Genomic DNA, 15,072 nt, shown 5'->3' on the forward strand with positions numbered 1-15,072 from the left:
TTTGTGATATGTGTGTGTGTGTGTGGCACAAATTGCTCCAAAAACGTCTCAATTTTCGAGGCCTTATTATCAAACAAAGCTGCTAATCTTTTTTTAAAAATGCAACGGTGTAAGCCACAATGAAGATGTATGTATTATTTGTTTCCAACTGAATTAAAATATTTCAAATAAAAAGTGGAAGGGGGAATATTCTGAATTATTCAGGACAAGTAATGTTAATTCTATAAAGTTAATTATTTTAATGCAAATTTACATATAAAATTTTCTAATACTTATGATCTCTTTTGTGATTATCAATGTTGAAATGTTTACTTCAGGATTGTTTTATGTATAGAAAATTCAAAAGGACAACATTTATTTGAAATGTAATTGTTTCGTAACATTACTGACTATCATTTATGATAAATGTAAGAGGTCCTTGAAAAAAAGACAAATCTTTCTGAATAAACCAGTTTCCATCACTGATAATAATAAGAAATGCTAATCACCATATTAGAATAAAATGTTTAAATACATGAATGTTTAAATTGGTGTTACAGCCCACCCCAATGCTCTTTGTACCTGACACTAATTTGTTTTAATTTGAATCAATATGGGAATATTATACCACAATAGCAAGAAAAAAATGGTATAATCCTCCTCAGTTCTGAATCATGAAAACATCAACATCAATTTTTTCATTTACAAATTCTAAAAAAAGCAGACAAGGGAATTTTCTTTGTGATATGTGTGTGTGTGTGTGTGGCACAAATTGCTCCAAAAACGTCTGAATTTTCGAGGCCTTATTATCAAACAAAGCTGCTAATTTCCTTCTCTTTTTTTAAAGATCATTGATGGCTTGCACGGTAAGTGCAAATACTATGTATTCCTTGAGACGTGCCTGGTTAACCCTCTAGAATAGCAAATGTAAAATTAGTGAGAATGTGTGTATGAACGCTGTCGGTCAATTAGCGCTCGGGAGGCGAGAAGCCACTGGCACCTGCTGCCATTCATCCAGAGCGCTCTCACTCTCTTCGTCTCTCTCTCTCCACTTCAGAAGGAATAAAGCTGGAAATATGACAGATACATAACAGACATTTCTAATATCGACCTGCCATCTTCTCAATTCCACCCAGACCGAGTCTACAGGAGAAAAAATACACAGTGCACAATGTGAATTTAGATTTTACATCTGTTTCAGTCAGGAAGAGAAAACATGAAATATGCTCTTCAAATGTTTTACACACCTTCCACTAACCTTATTTAGTTTTCTCTCAATCCTGGTCCTGGAAAAGCCCAGAGCTGCACATTTTGGGGCCTCCCTCATCTGACACACTCACTTCAGGTCTTGAAGCCTTTACATGACCAGCTTTTTCGTTATCAAAAATAGGGTAAAAACAGTAATATTGTAAAATATTATTACAATTTAAATAACTTTTTTTTTTTGGAAAACATTTAAAAATTTAATTTATTCCTGTGATGCAAAGCTGAGTTTTCAGCATCATTACTCCAGTCTTCAGTGTCACATGATCTTCAGAAATCATTCTAATATGCTGATTTGCTGCTTAATTATTATCAATTATTTATTCTATAGTAATAATGGTTCTTATTATAATACATGTTTATTTCAGGATTCTTTGATGAATAAAAGTTCAAAAGAACAGGAACTACTTGAAAAATAATTTTTTATAACATTATAAATACCTTTACTGTCAATTTAATGCATACTTGTTGAATAAAAGTATTATTATCTTTTTAATCTTACTGAGCACAACTGTTGATAATAATAAGAAATGTTTCTTTGATCATCAAATCAAATTAGAATATAGTATATTAGCATGCATAGCATATTAAAATGATTTCGGAAGCATCATGTGACACTGAAGAGAAATGATGCTGAAAATTCAGCTTCGCGTCACAGTAATAAATTACATTTTAAATTAAATTAAATAAAAATTTAAATGTATGCATTTAGCAGACGCTTTTATCCAAAGCGACTTACAGTGCATTCAGGCTATACATTTTTTACCATATGCATTTTAAAATATATTCAAATAGAAAACAGTTATTTTGAATCGTAATTTTGAATTTCACAATATTACGGTTTTTACTGTGTTACGCACCCTTGGTCTTCTTTTATTAAAAAAAATTAATTATTTAAAACTTTTAACCAGTAAATCAGTGTGAAAATAAGCAAAATGTGCAGCGCTGGGGTCCTTCAGAAGCATATGTGGGATTTAGTGGGTTGTCTGTGTCATGCCGGTGTGATTTGGTTCATTGTTTTACTTAATAAACCTGAGCGGAGGGCTGGATATACCATGCTTTTATTCTTATTGTCCCGCATGACCCCGAGTCTTGTGTAAGCTGCTGCCGGGCGGATCGATAATCCTCCCGAGGGTTTATCCATACGTGCTATTCTAATGTCAGAGAGCAGGCCCCAATTGATAATGATAAATATTTTGCCGGAAGATTAGGTGAAGGGAGCGTGTCGTGGAGGAGCTCTATATTTCAGCCCTGCTAACCTCTGGCTCCGCGCGGTGGATCGGGACTCATCCATCCCAGTGTCAATGGCTGTCTTGTCGAGAGCATCAGTGAGTAAACACGGCGGACGGGGACGGCGCACCAGCTCTCGACAGAGACCCCCAACGGACGCCCCCCTCCCATCCTCTGTCCTGCTGTTCCCACTTTGTCCTCCATCAATCACCGCCATTGTGTCCTGGATGTTAGATAGAGTCACTTAATATCCTCTTCTTCATCTGTCCGCTCCGGCGGCACATGATGCGCCTGCGAGAGCCGAAGGACGTTGTGTACGGATGGGGGACGGGGACCCAGGGACTGGTACCCTAAATGTGTGTGAGAGAGAGAGAGTGTCTCCAAACATAACCTGCTGTAAACACAAAATATGATCAGACATATGCATGTTTTTGCTTTACACTCTTACACTTAAAACTTAAAAAAGCTTCTTTAACCAATTTTTTGCTGTATAGCATTCTCAAGTTGCTTTACGTTTCTTTGGAGAATATAGAATTTTACAAATAAATAAATATAAAATTAAATAATAACAAATGAATACAATTGTAAAATAATAATAATAGTTGCAAGTAAATTGTAATTAAAGACCTAAGCCTGCTCCTCATGGACTACAAATGTTTAGAGCTCCAAATTAAAACCTAAAATGCTATAATAATATTATTATTATTAATGATAATAATAACAACAATAATAAATGTTTAGTTTATATAAGGCCTTTCTCCAAACTCAATCTCGGTTTACAATTAAAAAAAGCATTTAATAAATAATAAACATAAAATGACAATAAATTAATAAAATGTAAAAAAATCTACTTAAATAATAATAATGTCACATTTTTAATTGTAAGTAAATTAAACATAAGCCTGCTTTGTGCAAATGTTTTGGGATGCTAAATTTAAACCTAAAATGCAATAATAATAATAATAATAATTGTTTTATATAGTGCCTTTTTACAAACTCAAAGTCACGTTACAATACAAAAAGTATTTTAGGTTTTAATTGGACATGTATAGTCCACAAAAAACAAGCTTATATGTTTAATTACTTCAATTTAAAAATAAATGCAAAGGGCCTGTAAGATCTGCTAAAGCAGGTATGCTTTCGAAATGTATTAATTTAGCAATATAAATGCATTATTTTTGGAGTTAATTGGCTGCAACTGGTTTAAACTGCCTGTTGATGTTTTTCTCAAAAGTATAAAAGGAAAAATAAAAGATGTAGACTTAATTGTCTCAATTAACATGCATTTAAAACCTGCACAAAATAAATGCAAATAAAGAAAGAAATCAGCAGCGTGTGTAGGATTGCAGCACAGACCTGACCCGACTGAGGTTTCCCGCTGCGCCTCAATATTGACTGTTACAATTAGCATCAATATCAGAGCCATTAGTGACCATATTATTGTGGGATTGAAATCAAAGTGAAGTCATAATGACTACAGCAAACAGCACGACACGGTTAAAGGGCGGAGCGATTTGAAAAATAGCCCTTTCTTTTCATAAAGCCTTCTTAACAAATAATAAATTGACCTCTTAATAAATGGTGCAATGTTCAAACCTTGAGCAGCCGCTTAACTAATTAGGATTAAATTCCAGTATATTAGAACTCGCTAATTTGTCAATTAAAAAATACTTAGCGACCGTGGCATTGAATTAAACATAGACATATCTGAGAACCTCCCTATCTCCCTGCATTCCCTTGTAAAAATGACAAAGAAAAAACGTTGTGTGGCATTAATTGTTTCTTAATTATATATATTCTGGCTCTAAATTCACTGCACTGTTTTTAATAAATGAAGAGATTCTGTGTGAAAGGAAACGGTGTCATACATGTTCCCAGACCTCATCAGCGTGATTTATGGAGTTAAACAGTCACCTCTGAATGATGGTCTTTCATGTGCCCTCCGAGTTTAAGCCCCTGTTTAAAATGGAGACATCACCTATCCCAGCCCGGCCCAGTATTTATTTATGGAAGATTTTTTGACAAATAGGCAGCGTTGCCACGCGTGGATGGCCGCCTTCATTCCGCGCACGGCTTGTTTACAGCGCCAACACCATTTCCACGGATTAAACAAATCACACACACATAGACCTAGAACAGGTGAGCAAGATAAACAGCCTTTTCCACAGATGACCTTCCTGGCCTTTAGGTAACATGAAGACACTGAGATTTAGAGCAAACCAGTAGTATTTTAGTCCCTTTTATTAAATCATAATCATCATATTCTTACTATATGAATATTTTTGTAAAAAAGGTTAATACACTATTTATGCATAGGCCTTTATTTTTAATTTGATTAAATTTTTTATTGTTTTGAATAATAATAATAATAATTTTCATATTATTCTTATTATATGAATATTTCTGTAGAATTTATTAATTACTGTAGTTACCTATGCATCAACCATGATTAAAAAAATATAATTATTCCTTAAAACCTTTTTGTTCTCTGCAGTTTAGAAAAATAGGCTGTTTTTTAAACAACAATATATTAATGTTATTAACTTATTATAATAACATATTCTTCCTATTGGTATGTTAATGACATACTAAATTAATATTTTTGTTCAAATTATAAACTTATAATAGGTTATGCTTTTTATAATCATCATCATCATCATATTCTTATTGTATGAACAACATACTATACAAATATTTTTGCAACCACAACAACACCAACAAATATTATGTTACTATGCAACCACTATCATGATGTAAAAAATATAAATATGCCTAAAAACTTTTTTTGCTGCACTCAGGAGAATACACTATGCATTTTATAATAATTATAATAATGACATAAATATATGCAATATGTTAGTAATATATTGACTATTATCAAAATGTAAAAATATACATTTGACCAACTTTTTTTTTTGGCTTCACTTTAGGAGAATAGGCTATGTGTTTTATAATTATAATAATAATAATATCCAAAAACCAATATTTTGTCTGGATTTAGGAGGACAGTCTATATGTTTTACTTGTTTCATTGGCATTCACAGTAAATGTCAGCACGGCCTCTGCTGTGGGAGCTGTGATGAGCCTCTCTAAAGAGGGAAACACATCCCATCAGCTTCCATCAGATTTCACGACAGTTAGAGCTGCAATTCATGACACATAATGTAATAGCAATAAAAGATTTCCTCTGAACGGCGGGAGCCTCTCGAAGTAGGCCTAGATCAGGAAAATATTGTATAAATTTCGCTCTAATTTATTTCATCATTCCACATTAGGGACATATGAACTGTTCAAATTCGATAACAAGTACTCAGTTCAGTTCATTATGTAAGATAAATTAGACTTCGATAAAAATGCAGCGGCGCACAGTGGTTCCTTGAATGAAATGTAATTTGTGCGAGAATTTGTTTTATCTGTCACAAATATTCCCAATTAGCGAGCGTAATTATTTGATAGTTTCTGCAATTATGGCCTAAACTGGTGGATTTGGAACAGTGTGGGACCGTAATTGGCCTAAATGCGATATTTTGCATATTTGCATAATGAGGAAATTGGTAGAAAATTGTGTTCACCCATTTGTGAAAAATCCTATGAATTTTATGAATTTGAAAGGTCTGTTCCTAGAGCCTGGTGACTTTGTCTGCTGCTCCCGAAGGAGGAACTGCAGTGGAGCGGGCAGAAAGCCAAGAACAGAGGAGGAGAAAAGAGCAGGAGGAGAGAACGAGCAAAGGGGGATGTCACAGAGAGAGAGAGAGAGAGAGAGAGAGAGAGAGAGAGAGAGAGAGAGAGAAATAGTAGCCCCGCTCCCTCAGTCGTTCAGTCGGCTACAATAGTTCTTCAGTGATGAGAGTATACAGATTCATGATTAACAGCAATACAATCTGCTAATAGACAGACAGACAGACAGATCAACAGAACAATAGAATGAAAGATAGATGGATAGGTAGACAGACAGACAGACAGATAGATAGAACAACAGAACAATAGAATGAAAGATAGATAGATAGATAGATAGATATAGATAGATAGATAGAGGGCTCCAAACAATTGGCTCCTATAAGAAAATATTTTTGGTGCCAAATAATTTTTTTAGGTGCCACAGAATAAACGTGTTTTGTTTATTTTATTATAATTTTTTAACATTTCAATCATACTTTCATGTGATTATGTCTCATCTTTTCTTGAATTTATCAGCATTTTAATCAATCTTGTAGATGACCTGGGAACTAAGGTTCACTTAAAGTGGGAATTAAACGTCTTTTCCAACTTGAAATATATAGTCACAAAGAATTGTTCATGACACAGAATCTGTAGAAATATCATGGACCATAAGCATCACTTGGCCACTGAGTGTAGTTTGGGCTCCTCCTCAGTGCATCCTGTAAGTGTTGTCATGTGTCTTTCACACATTCAGTCTGTTTTTCTTCATTAGTAAAATGCAATTTTGTACAGGAGACGTTGAATCATGTAGTCTAGAGGTTAAGTAAAATATTAACATCCAATAGCGCATAAATATAGCAAAATGCTCTTCTTTATAGCTATTTTTCTAGCTGACTGATGAGATTATGGACACTGAATGGTTATTCTGTGGTAAATGTATATTATGTTGCAATGTTTACAAGCTTTACACGTTTTACGCAGTTTGAAACACTGAATGAGCTTTTACATGAGACATTTCAGTAAGTTGTACTGTAGGCTTTCTTATAAAATAGGCTACGTTTTGATGTTAATTCATGTTCATTATGTACTACAGTAGTAAAGAGAAAGATATAAATGGTTCACTTTGTCGCTTGAACTGAGGTGACTGCGCCTGCTGCAGAAAAAGTGCTAAAACTATTTATTGTTTGAATTTGCCATAATTTTAAAGCTGATACTTTGTTCATTAAAAAGTAACAAAGCATTTTGCGGTTAATGGACAGCAAGTGTGCTTCAAATAATATGAAGTTCACGCATTAACCGAACAGCATATAGACTAAGATCTTGATAAGAAGAAGCCATATTAGTAATGATTATAAACGAGAATTGTTAACGATATTGCCAATATCCACACAGTTGACAGCTTTACCCGTTTGTTCAAGTTGTGCACGAAATAGACTCTGCTTTTCCACACTTTTACTTGCACGTCTCCGTCATTTCGATCTCTCTCGCGCTGAACAACTGAGCTGTGTTTTACAGGTGTGCGACAATGCTGCTGTGCGACAGAGATGAGGACTGTTTGAAACTCTTTTTTCCACTAAAACTTTGATGCGCATCGTCTCAGTTTAATACGTGAACATAGCAAATGACGCGATCGTAAAACAATCAGGAAAAAAGGCATTACATGCAAATTTTTAAGTCATAACATGTAAATATATATAGTTGCCAGTGGCAACCTCAGCAAAAACTTCACTCGCAAATTAATATTTTTGGTCGCTGGGTGGATGGATGGATGGATGGATGGATGGGTGGATGGATGGATGGATGGATGGATGGGTGGATGGATGGATGGATGGATGGATGGGTGGATGGATGGATGGATGGATGGATGGGTGGATGGATGGATGGATGGATGGATGGGTGGATGGATGGATGGATGGATGGATGGGTGGATGGATGGATGGATGGATGGATGGGTGGATGGATGGATGGATGGATGGATGGGTGGATGGATGGATGGATGGATGGATGGGTGGATGGATGGATGGATGGATGGATGGGTGGATGGATGGATGGATGGATGGATGGGTGGATGGATGGATGGATGGATGGATGGGTGGATGGATGGATGGATGGATGGATGGGTGGATGGATGGATGGATGGATGGATGGGTGGATGGATGGATGGATGGATGGATGGGTGGATGGATGGATGGATGGATGGATGGGTGGATGGATGGATGGATGGATGGATGGGTGGATGGATGGATGGATGGATGGATGGGTGGATGGATGGATGGATGGATGGATGGGTGGATGGATGGATGGATGGATGGATGGGTGGATGGATGGATGGATGGATGGATGGGTGGATGGATGGATGGATGGATGGATGGGTGGATGGATGGATGGATGGATGGATGGGTGGATGGATGGATGGATGGATGGATGGGTGGATGGATGGATGGATGGATGGATGGGTGGATGGATGGATGGATGGATGGATGGGTGGATGGATGGATGGATGGATGGATGGGTGGATGGATGGATGGATGGATGGATGGGTGGATGGATGGATGGATGGATGGATGGGTGGATGGATGGATGGATGGATGGATGGGTGGATGGATGGATGGATGGATGGATGGGTGGATGGATGGATGGATGGATGGATGGGTGGATGGATGGATGGATGGATGGATGGGTGGATGGATGGATGGATGGATGGATGGGTGGATGGATGGATGGATGGATGGATGGGTGGATGGATGGATGGATGGATGGATGGGTGGATGGATGGATGGATGGATGGATGGGTGGATGGATGGATGGATGGATGGATGGGTGGATGGATGGATGGATGGATGGATGGGTGGATGGATGGATGGATGGATGGATGGGTGGATGGATGGATGGATGGATGGATGGGTGGATGGATGGATGGATGGATGGATGGGTGGATGGATGGATGGATGGATGGATGGGTGGATGGATGGATGGATGGATGGATGGGTGGATGGATGGATGGATGGATGGATGGGTGGATGGATGGATGGATGGATGGATGGGTGGATGGATGGATGGATGGATGGATGGGTGGATGGATGGATGGATGGATGGATGGGTGGATGGATGGATGGATGGATGGATGGGTGGATGGATGGATGGATGGATGGATGGGTGGATGGATGGATGGATGGATGGATGGATGGATGGATGGATGGATGGATGGATGGATGGATGGATGGATGGATGGATGGATGGATGGATGGATGGATGGATGGATGGATGGATGGATGGATGGATGGATGGATGATATCAGGAATACCAGTGTGACTTCAAACTTTCCAATCTAAATATGTAAATGACATGCAAATGATTGACATGTGACAGGACTGCTGCTCGCGTTTTGATTTATCAGTGAAATTAATTTGTCTTGGCATTTCCTGTAAACCTCTATCCTCCTGATTTCTCTGCCATTTGGCGGTTTATCCACTTCATTAAAAAGAATATTAATTTAAAAAGATAAAAAACAAAACAGGTAACGCGTTCACTTTCACTGTTATTAATAATGCTAATTGTATTCATATAAAATATTATATTACATTATTCAATGTTATTAAATATAAATATTAGATTAATATTATATAATAATGTGAAATATGTAGGCCTAATGCTTAACAGATGAATGTAATGTAAATGTAATCAATGTCATAAAGTTGAATTAAATTACTTTAATATAAAAAAAACAGGTTTGCATATTTATATATGTGTGTTTATATAAAAACTGGTGACATTCAGTTTTAGTTTTGTTACATGAAATATATAAACTGACATTAATAATATTATTAATTTTCAATTTTATTTTAAATTTATAAAACTGAAACTACTAAAACAATAAATATATTTTGTGTGTGTGTGTATATACATTTTTTGTAAATAATAAATAAAAATGTGAATATGTAACATATATATTAATAACATATATGTTACATATATATTATTAATATATATTAATAATATAAAAATGTTTAAAAATATATTTAAGTTTTTAAAAGTGACATTACACAATATTAATATTATTGATAATATTAAATATTATATAAATGTTATAAATGTAATATTTGGTAAATAATGTTAAAATGCAATGCCATATATATATATATATATATATAGTATTGTAAATATTCCTATGTATGTATAAATATGTTTAAACATATAGTTTTAAGTATTTTTGTAAAGGAAGGGTTGTTTAAAAGTTCTTTAATTATATTACACATAAGGCATTTTCATATGCATCATCTACATCTGTTAAGCATTATAAAATGCTTCCCCTCATGAATTATTAATGCCAGTTATCATAAAATACTACCAAAACATGTCATATTCACGATGTGTACGGATCACCACCCGAGACAAGCCACCAAAGCAAACACCGTCACTTCAATAATAGCCCGAAAGAGCAGGATAAAGCTCATTTACAGACTCTCACATAAAATATAGCTCAGCATTGGCCCATCCACTCAGCGCCGGCCATAAAGCCCTTGCAGTAATGATCCCTGCCATTTCATGGGGTATTACACCATAATGATGATGGCGCTGCCATTTGCATCAGAACCATCAGCCACCTTCATCTTTACCTCGCACCACCGAATTTATAGGGTGACGATATCAAAAAAAAAAAGCAGCCTGGAATAATATAACCCACGCTTAGTGTCACAGAGGGAGATTTATATATAAAAGGCAGAGCACACTGCCACAACCAAACCATGTATGTTGAAAGAGAAGGGAAAAGCGAGGAGGTAAAATAAAAAGATAAAGGTTGAAGTAGTGAAAATGGAGGCCGAGAGAGAGAAAAAGAGGGGCGGGGGGGGATAAGCAGATGCTGAAGACAAGTGGAAGCCGCGAAAGAGGAAGGGATAAGAGCTTGAGGTAAACAGTTTTATGTTTTAAGCGCCATTTATTGGCTGGTCAGTAAACGTGGGTCGTAGCAGCAAACACACTGTGCGATGATCATGCTGAATTTCTAACACTGAAGCAGCCAGAGACTCACCGCGCCTTCAAAATAATCCAATTGAGGTGCGTAGACCAAAAAAAAGTTTCCCAAAGGTGAAGAGCTTGAAAAAGTCAAATTTACTCATTTCTAACACTGTCAGAAAATTATCGTAGGGTATCTTTGGTCGCAAGACCGTGAAAACAGCCAGCTTTGAACCTCTGTACAACATAAGACCACCAATTCTGAGCCACAATCACAGAAATCTCCACGATTGTTTCATGATGGCAATCTTTCGTCTGGGACAGCTGAAAATCGTGCAGTGTGTCTCAGGCTTAAGAAACATTTCTTATTATCAATGTGGAAAACAGTTGTGCTGCTTAATATATATATATATTTAGAAAATATGATACTTTTCAAAAGTTGTAAATAATAGCATTTATTTGAAATCTTCTGTAACGATTTCTCTATTACTGGCATTTTTAATCAAAAGCATCCTTGCTGAATAAAAGTAAAAAGTAAGTTTCATTCCTTTAAACCTTCATCCTTCCCTCGCATTTTGTAACAAATCTTTCCCTCGCGGGTCAAAATGACCCAAAGGCCAAAAATGAAACTTTTTTTTTGGTCCAGAACGCTTATATTGATCCATTTTTATAAAAAAAAATTTTTTTAGGTTTTTTTTATGATTTTTTTGGTGATTTTTGTTTTATAAAATTTTTTATTTACCTTGTTCACCTTAATCATGTGTGCTATATTGTGTCTCTGTGTGTGTGCGTGTACCATCCAGAACGCTTATATTGATCCATTTTTATAAAAAAAAATTTTTTTAGGTTTTTTTTATGATTTTTTTGGTGATTTTTGTTTTATAAAATTTTTTATTTACCTTGTTCACCTTAATCATGTGTGCTATATTGTGTCTCTGTGTGTGTGTGTGTGCGTGTACCATGTATGCGTTTGTGTGCATGTGGGGGGGGGGAGTGTTTTTTGCCTTGGGAATAATCTGTAGTCTCAGCTCTTCGTTTGGATATAAATTTTGTCTGGATTGCGTCAGAATTTTTATTTATTTTTTATTTTTTTATCTAATAAAAATGTTTTTTCGACATTACATTAATTCCTATGGGGGTTCAAATTGACCCGTAAGGGAAGGATTTGTTACTTTTTTTACACTCACATAAAGTCCTCGAATCCACTTTATTGTGTGTGATCCATGTTCAAGTGTGACAAAATTAAATAAAAAACCCTGCAGTTTTTTCCACATTCCATTCATTCCTATGGTCGGTCGAGATGACACGCGAGGGAAGGATTTGTACATTTCTTTAATTACAGCCACATAAATCCACTAAAAAATTTTTTGTGTGTGTGTTCCAAATTCAAGTGAAACAAAAGTCACAAAGTCTTGTACCACTCAGATGAACACTGCATTTTTTTTTTTTTGTAAAAAATAAAAAAAAACTATTCTGGGTCAAAATGACCCAAGGGAAGGATGAAGGTTAAAAATAAAAACAAAAATCTAACTTATCCCAAACTTTTGAACAATAATGTAATAGCAAAAACATTTTTAAAAAGTAAGTAAATGTGGTCTGGAGGCAGGCCCGGTACTAGGCTCGCTGGACTATGTAATTTTAAAGTTACATTTTTAGCATCTTCAGTGTCACATGAGCCTTCAGAAATCATTCTAATATGCTGATTTGATGCATAAGCCTAAGTCTACACACGGCACGACTTTAGCAGGCCAGATCATTGCAAGTCACACTGTGCGACATGAATCTAATAAACTTGGGTACGACATGCATGCAGACTGTAAGATGAGGACACCTATTGAGTCGTATGCTACGACGCATGTTACTATAAAAGAATAAAACGTCATCAGCATGCACTATTGGTAAACAAAAGGCATGATGAATCGCACTTTGGCAGTTGGAGAATTTATGAGTGCTGAAGACAAGTGGAAGCCGCGAAAGAGGAAGGGATAAGAGCTTGAGGTAAACAGTTTTATGTTTTAAGCGCCATTTATTGGCTGGTCAGTAAACGTGGGTCGTAGCAGCAAACACACTGTGCGATGATCATGCTGAATTTCTAACACTGAAGCAGCCAGAGACTCACCGCGCCTTCAAAATAATCCAATTGAGGTGCGTAGACCAAAAAAAAGTTTCCCAAAGGTGAAGAGCTTGAAAAAGTCAAATTTACTCATTTCTAACACTGTCAGAAAATTATCGTAGGGTATCTTTGGTCGCAAGACCGTGAAAACAGCCAGCTTTGAACCTCTGTACAACATAAGACCACCAATTCTGAGCCACAATCACAGAAATCTCCACGATTGTTTCATGATGGCAATCTTTCGTCTGGGACAGCTGAAAATCGTGCAGTGTGTCTCAGGCTTAAGAAACATTTCTTATTATCAATGTGGAAAACAGTTGTGCTGCTTAATATATATATATATTTAGAAAATATGATACTTTTCAAAAGTTGTAAATAATAGCATTTATTTGAAATCTTCTGTAACGATTTCTCTATTACTGGCATTTTTAATCAAAAGCATCCTTGCTGAATAAAAGTAAAAAGTAAGTTTCATTCCTTTAAACCTTCATCCTTCCCTCGCATTTTGTAACAAATCTTTCCCTCGCGGGTCAAAATGACCCAAAGGCCAAAAATGAAACTTTTTTTTTGGTCCAGAACGCTTATATTGATCCATTTTTATAAAAAAAAATTTTTTTAGGTTTTTTTTATGATTTTTTTGGTGATTTTTGTTTTATAAAATTTTTTATTTACCTTGTTCACCTTAATCATGTGTGCTATATTGTGTCTCTGTGTGTGTGTGTGTGCGTGTACCATGTATGCGTTTGTGTGCATGTGGGGGGGGGGAGTGTTTTTTGCCTTGGGAATAATCTGTAGTCTCAGCTCTTCGTTTGGATATAAATTTTGTCTGGATTGCGTCAGAATTTTTATTTATTTTTTATTTTTTTATCTAATAAAAATGTTTTTTCGACATTACATTAATTCCTATGGGGGTTCAAATTGACCCGTAAGGGAAGGATTTGTTACTTTTTTTACACTCACATAAAGTCCTCGAATCCACTTTATTGTGTGTGATCCATGTTCAAGTGTGACAAAATTAAATAAAAAACCCTGCAGTTTTTTCCACATTCCATTCATTCCTATGGTCGGTCGAGATGACACGCGAGGGAAGGATTTGTACATTTCTTTAATTACAGCCACATAAATCCACTAAAAAATTTTTTGTGTGTGTGTTCCAAATTCAAGTGAAACAAAAGTCACAAAGTCTTGTACCACTCAGATGAACACTGCATTTTTTTTTTTTTTTGTAAAAAATTAAAAAAAAACTATTGTGGGTCAAAATGACCCAAGGGAAGGATGAAGGTTAAAAATAAAAACAAAAATCTAACTTATCCCAAACTTTTGAACAATAATGTAATAGCAAAAACATTTTTAAAAAGTAAGTAAATGTGGTCTGGAGGCAGGCCCGGTACTAGGCTCGCTGGACTGGGGGGGCAATCAGAAATTGTGTTAGGGCAGCACTTTCTAGGGTAATATATTCATAGTTTACTTTTATTTAGGCTAATCAATTTTCAGTATTGCATTTTGTGTCTGTGTGAGAGCAGAAATGTTAAATATATGTGTAGATAATATTAAGCGAATCAAGCGAATCACACCCACTGCTCCGGGTGTGTGTTCACGGTGTGTGTGTGCACTTTGGATGGGATAAAGGCAGAGCACTAATTCCGAGTATGTCACCTCACTTTTCACTTTCACTTATCAAAGCTATGAAAACCTCCATTACATGACATTTATGAATGTCCTCATTTATAAATACAATACATAGTTTTTTGTATAATACTGCATATATAATATTATAATATAATATTTAGGGCTGTCGCGATTCGTCGATTTTATTCGACTATTAGTTTTTTTTTTTTAAATCCTCGACTTCATTTTGCTGCGTCGACTAACCG

General features: G+C 35.8%; 1 long non-coding RNA gene across 2 annotated transcripts in view; it reads right to left on the reverse strand.

Moving 5' to 3' along the window:
- Window positions 1–2,232: 2,232 nt before the first annotated feature.
- LOC107585463 (uncharacterized) overlaps window positions 2,233–15,072 on the reverse strand; it is a 25,631-nt gene continuing 12,791 nt past the window's right edge. For both annotated transcript variants that reach the window (XR_001609245.1, XR_001609244.1), the window contains one exon: window positions 2,233–2,822. This is a non-coding gene — a long non-coding RNA (uncharacterized lncRNA). The remainder of the gene's footprint in view (window positions 2,823–15,072) is intronic.

This window comes from Sinocyclocheilus grahami, unplaced genomic scaffold, assembly GCF_001515645.1.
Source record: "Sinocyclocheilus grahami isolate Dianchi unplaced genomic scaffold, SAMN03320097.WGS_v1.1 scaffold70.1, whole genome shotgun sequence".
NCBI lineage: Eukaryota > Metazoa > Chordata > Actinopteri > Cypriniformes > Cyprinidae > Sinocyclocheilus > Sinocyclocheilus grahami.